Source organism: Hypanus sabinus, chromosome 4 (assembly GCF_030144855.1).
Source record: "Hypanus sabinus isolate sHypSab1 chromosome 4, sHypSab1.hap1, whole genome shotgun sequence".
In the NCBI taxonomy this organism is placed as follows: domain Eukaryota; kingdom Metazoa; phylum Chordata; class Chondrichthyes; order Myliobatiformes; family Dasyatidae; genus Hypanus; species Hypanus sabinus.
In genome coordinates, this window is record NC_082709.1 from 159,568,759 (window position 1) to 159,575,344 (window position 6,586).

The 6,586-nt window shown below is 42.2% G+C and overlaps 1 pseudogene; it reads right to left on the reverse strand.

Moving 5' to 3' along the window:
• Positions 1–2,669: 2,669 nt before the first annotated feature.
• Positions 2,670–3,286, reverse strand: LOC132392183 (sin3 histone deacetylase corepressor complex component SDS3-like; annotated as a pseudogene).
• Positions 3,287–6,586: the final 3,300 nt, after the last annotated feature.

The window sequence follows — 6,586 nt, forward strand, 5'->3', positions numbered from 1 at the left end:
AGAATACAGGGAGACTTGGATAGGCTGAGTGAGTGGGCAGATACTTGGCAGATGTCATTCAATGTGAATAAATGTGAAGTTATCCACTTTGGAAGCAGGAACAAGAGGGCAGAGTATTGTCTGAACAGTGTCGAGTTAGGTAAGGGAGAAATGCAAAGAGACCTAGGAGTCCTAGTTCACCAGTCAATGAAGGTGAATGAGCAAGTGCAACAGGCAGCGAAGAGGGCAAATGGAATGTTGGCCTTTGTTACAAGGGGAATTGAATACAAGAGCAAGGATGTTCTTTTGCATTTGTACAGGGCCCTGGTGAGACCACACCTGGAATATTGTGTACAGTTTTGGTCTCCAGGTTTAAGGAAGGATATTCTGGCAATTGAGGAAGTGCAGCGTAGATTCACTAGGTTGATTCCTGGGATGGCAGGGCTGTCTTACGCAGAGAGATTGGAGAGATTGGGCTTGTACACGCTGGAATTGAGGAGATTGAGAGGGGATCTGATTGAAACGTTTAAGATAATTAAAGGATTTGATAGGATTGAGGCAGGTAATATGTTCCAGATGTTGGGAGAGTCCAGTACCAGAGGGCATAGATTGAGAATAAGAGGTCAGTTATTTAAAACAGAGTTGAGGAAGAGCTTCTTCTCCCAGAGAGTTGTGGAGGTGTGGAATGCACTGCCTCGGAAGACGGTGGAGGCCAATTCTCTGGATGCTTTCAAGAAGGAGCTGGATAGATATCTGATGGATAGGGGAATCAAGGGATATGGGGACAAGGCAGGGACTGGGTATTGATAGTGAATGATCAGCCATGATCTCAGAATGGCGGTGCAGACTCGAGGTGCCGAATGGTCTACTTCTGCACCTATTGTCTATTGTCTAGGAAGAAGCATTGTCGATGTTTCGGGCCGAGACCCTTTGTCATGGCAGGGTCTCGGCCCGAAACATCGACAATGCTTCTTCCTATAAATGTGAGGTACTGCATTTTTGGAGGTCAAATGTATACTGTAAATGGCAAAACCCTATACAGCTTCTGATGTGCAATGGGATCTTGGGGCGTAAGTCCATAGCTCCCTGTAAGTGACATCATACATTGATAGGGTGGGAAAGAGACATATGGCATGCTTGACTTCATTGGTCAGGGTAATGATATAAAAGTCATATTTTGGCTGTATAAAACATTGGTTAGGCCACATTTGGAGGACTGTGAGTAGTTCTGCTCACCCCATTACATTAAAGGATGTGGCTTTAGAGAAGGTGCAGAAGTGATCATTGCCCGGATTAGAGAATTTCTAGTTATAAGAGTTGACATGTAATCTTCAGTGATGACAAAACTAATTATAAACTAATTGGAATTGCACAGATTAGCTGCAAATAACATCAGAATGAAATAGTTAATGACTAGTTTTGTGTGGTTTGGAGTGGAGATTTGTTCATTCTGCTGTGCCTATTTCCAGCCATTCATTCTGTGTAAAACTTCATTAGTTTTAGGAAGAGCTATAGGAATGTGATGCACATGACAAGAATTAAAGTACAAGCAGAGACAAGACACATTAAAATCAGCTACCTTGTGCACACCTCCATAGTTCTATCTAAGTTGCCAATAATAATAATAAAAATGTATTGAGGTGAAATCATCCATCTTTTATTTGTAATAAATCTTGCTACAGAATAAATAACTAACTTACAAAACAGTGAACAGACTGGAAAAATAGGAATGCTGATTTGAAAGGTTATGTGGAACAAGATGTTACTTGGTAATCATAAATTACTGTATCACAACATATTGAAAGTAGTGAGGCAATTGCTGGGGCTTTGACCAAGATTTTGTGTCCTCTCCTGCCACAGGTGATGTCCCAAAGGACCAGAGAGTAGGAAATGTTGTGCATTTGTTCTTAGAAGAAATAAGGATAACTTCGTCACAGCTGACTAGATAACTTCTTCAGTTTTAACTTGCCTCACACTAAATAGTGGTGGACCCATTTGCAGAGTAAAATTAGAGTGAAAACACCAACAAGGCTTTATTGGATTCCTTAGCAGGCAAGGTGCACACAGAGGGTCCACAAAACTCACCAGGCAAATTCAAAATCCCCCCACAAAACATTAACAAGCACTTCAGAAACTAGAGATTCCTACATGTTGTGTATGTGGCCTGGCTATACAACAATACTATTAATAAAAATGCTGGAGACGAGAGCTAAGTTTCATGGTTCTTTACTGGCAGAATCTGAACTTTAACACACACGCTCAGATCAATACGCGCCTAATAGTGCATTCAACGATGTGTTACTAAAACATATAGTAGTCCCTTATTATACTGTAGCCTATACAGTACACTCCTCCCCTTTTATTTTAATAGTGTTTCAACTGTTTTTTTTACTGGGGCACTGTGCTAAACCCTTAACATACAAAGGCCTACCATTTATTTACTTAGTAACTTAATAATATCAAATTTTAACCAAGTAACATTATAATATCAAATTATAACATGCCTTTTTTTTACTTTTGGTCTAAGACCCATTTATAACTCAAGTCTCTGCGGGTGTCTCCTCTGCCTTTCCGGGTAACATCTGTCAATAACGTTTTTTTTAATACAGATTTCCTTATAAAAGTCATGAAAAGTTGAGCACTGAGCATCGGGAGTTAAAAAGATGTGCGCCTCCAACTTGCTAAGAGTTCTAGGCAGCAGATCGCCACCATATAATGAAGACTCCTCTGTGCAGCTCTCCTAGATATATACACATTTTGTGCTATCATTTATCTTCCTTGTCCATATCTCATTTATTCCAACTAAGCTAATTACATGGCCAATATTCATATTCTCCTTAGATTGCAAATAGATAGCCTGACCTTTATGATACCAGCTCTTGTGATATAACTTCCCATCTTCCATTCGTGCTTCATATCCTTGTGCTGGTGATTCAGCAGGAGTGCTGGGAAGATACATAGGAGAAGACAGAGATGCTGGTCTTTTCAGAGATTTAAGCTTATTGAGAGTACACAGATCTTCCATTATCTGTTTGTCTGTTAACAAGTAATTTAACTGTGCAGGTACAGGTTTTCATCTTTTGTCTGTAATTGGAACAGGGTCATTAGGTCTCCTCCTTAGTTTCCTAGTCATTATTGGCTTTACCTCCATAGAATTTCTTGTGAGTTCCATTGTTAGCCTCTCATTCGCAATCATCTTTTTCTTTCCTTCTAACTCAATCTTTTTATCTTTAAATTCCTTCTTTCTTCTCTTAAATATAATTCCTTTCCACTTGTTCTGTTTCCAGTTGCAGAAAAAGCTCTGCATTTCGTATTCCTTCCTTGTATTGTTGATCTAGTTTCTTCATCCTTTTCTGATACTCCTGCAAAGTGCCTTCCTGTAACTGCTGTAGCTGCCTTTTGAGAGATGTCAATTTCTCCTGGTACACCTGCTCTTTTACTTCCAGGTAGTCTTCATCATCCTACTTATTGGCAATATCTGTCTCCCTTGCATCCTCTGTATCTTCATCCGAGTCGCAGCCATGGATACTGTGTTTGTCCTCATCGTCGACGCTGTCTGGCTCCTTCTCGTCGTTGTAATGGTTGACAATGGGTGAGAGGAGAGCTGCGGACACCTTCCCTGCCGAGCTGCCCTCTTTTGTAGACACATCTAGTGCCTTGATGGTGTGCCAATACAAATGGATTTTCCTGAACCATTCACATCCCAGCAACAGTGGTCCTCCATTTTTCAGTACATAGAGGTTCAGCTGCTGTGTTTTGTCTCCGTAGGTCACTGTCACTTTACTTTTACCTTTGGAATGCACTCTCTGTCCTGTGTAAGTCTTTAGCAGTAGTTGAGTTCGTTTCAGAGGTATGTCGTGTACAGAGATCACTGTTAAAGCAGAGCCTGTGTCCAACTCCATTTTCAGTCTCATGCCTGCCACATGTGGAGTGATCCTTATTACTCTTCGATCATCTGTCTCTTTGACGCTGTGAAGTTGCAGACAAGACAATTCATTTTCGTCTGAGGCATTTTCATCAGAACTGCTTTCTTCCATTTTGTGTACATTGTCATGTTTTCCTTTCTGGGGTTTCTTGTTTCTCTGTATTTTGTCCTGTTTCTGCTGTTTACTAGCTTTGCATACTCTGCCAATGTGGCCCTGTTTTCCCACAGTTCCTGCATTCTTTGTCTTTAAATCAACAGTCCTCAGAGTCATGTGACATGTTCCCACCACGGTAACATCTTCTTCCTTCATTTCTGTTCAGTGACATTTTATTTGTAGCATATTCCAGAGATTTTTGTTGTATATCTGAAGTACCCCGTGCTGCTATTTCTGTTGATATTGCAATGTTCAGCGCCTTCTCTAATGTAAGGTCTTTTTCACCCAGGAGTTTCTTCTGTGTGGTTTCACAGTGCGTGCCACACACTAACCTATTCCTCAATGTGTCCGATAGATCTTTGTTATGTTAATTTAACCCCATTTCCCCCTTGTTTTCTTTTTGACTCATGTGTCCTTTTTGCCAGTGCCACAAGCGCACGCTGTCTGGATGTGTGTGTCGCTCCTTTTTATCTCCCTCCTGGGGCAGGCAGACCCTCAGCCTCTGGGGGTCAGTGCTAGCTGTCGTCTAGGCTGGATGTGCTGAGGCTCTGACTGTGTGTCTTGGTCTCCCGACATTCCTGACCCTGTCTGTGCTCCCGCTTCCTTTCAGACTCACAGCCTCACTCTGCTTCCTTCTCCCACTCCTTGGCTCATTCCTCAGAGTGTAATTATCAATTAAAACATGGCGTTCCAATACAATGTAGGTTCATTAACCTTGTCACCAATTTGTTGTGTATGTGGCCTGGCTACACAACAATGCTATTAATGAAAACACTGGAGATGGGAGCTAATTTTCATGGTTCTTTACTGGCAGAATCCGAACTTTAACACACACGTACAGATCAATACGCATCTAATAGCGCATTTAACGGTGTGTTACTTAAACATAAAGTAGTCCCTTATTATACTGTACACTACAAACAAAGGCAAAGCTTCACTTAGAAAAGATTATTCCAAGATTGAACCAAAAAAAGGGTCAATGTTCTTATATAGGGCTGAGCAGGATGTGGTAGGCCTTGTCATCTCTGCCTCCCTCTGGTGGCCAGTTCGAGGTGTGACAAACCCAGGTAACTATGGACCAGTGAGCCTTGCTGTCAGTGGTAGGGAAGTTATCAGAGAGGATGCTGAGGGATGGGATTACTGCACATTTGGAAAGTAATACTCTGCTTAGTGACAGTCACCATGTGACTGTAATGCCTTACAAACTTGATTGAGTTTTTTGAGGAGGTGACGAAGAAGCTTGATAAGGGGAAGGCCTTGGATGTTACCTACATGAATTTTAGTAAAGCAATGAATAAATTCCTCATGGTGGGTTGATACAGATGCATGGGATCCAGGGTGAATTGCAGATGTGGATTCTGAACTGGCTTGACCACAATAGACAGAGAATAAAGGTTTTTATTCTGAGGGATGTCAATGGCCAGTGGTGTTCTGCAATGATTAGTGCTGGGGCCTTTATAGGTTTGGCTGGAGTAACTGATTTGTGGATGACATCAAGATGGGTGGGGTTGTGGACAGTACAAAGGACTACCAAAGAATAAAGTGGGATTTCGATCAGACAGATATGGGCAGAGAAGTAGCAGATGGAGTTTAATCCAGTCAAGTGTGAGCTGTTGCACTTTGGGAGGTCATCTGGAAGGGAACTTATACAGTTCATGGTAGACCTCTTAACAGCATTGATACACAAGGGACTTGGGCTCCAGGGTAATAGTTTACTGAATTAGAATTTATTTTAAATCTTACATCCGTTCCACAATGTGAGGGAGTAAAAATCTTTGTGTTATGACTCCATTGCAATGTACAGACATGTCAATTTAAAAGCCTTGTAGAAAGAAGCTGTCCCCTGGCCTGTCCGTCCTGGCCTTAATGCTGCGGTACCATTTGCCAGACAGAAGCAGCTGAAACAGTTTATGGCCGGAGCGGCTGGTGTCCCCGATGATCCTCCAGGCCTTCTTTCTGCACCTGCTGCTGAAAATGTCCTCAATGGAGGCAAGTTCACATCCACAGATGTGCTGGGCTGTCCGTCCACACCACTAACTGGCGTGCCCAGCGATCAAGGTTCCTGTACCAGGCAGTGATACAGCCAGTCAGTATGCTCCCAATGGTGTCCCTGTAGAAGGTCTTTAGGACTTGGGGGCCCATGCCGAACTTCTTCGGTCACCTGAGGTGCAAGAGACCTCAAGTAGCAATGCAAGTGGCTAAGGAGGTAAATATGGCCTATGGCATGATCGCCTTCGTTGCTAGGGGTTTTCAGTACAACCCATGCTTCATTTATATCAAACTTTAGTCAGACTGCACTTACAGTATTGCGTGCATTTCCGGTTGCCCCATTATCCAGAAGTATCAGGAACTGGTATGGAGGATGCAGAAGAGGTTTACTAGGTTGCTTGGGATAGACATAAGGAAATTCTTTTCAAACACCACCTGCCACCACCCACCCAAAATTCTCTGCTTCCAAAAGTGTTTTTAAAAACTTTCCCATTTCTTGATTTCAAGTTTTAAAAAAAAAATTCTATTATGGTTAACAT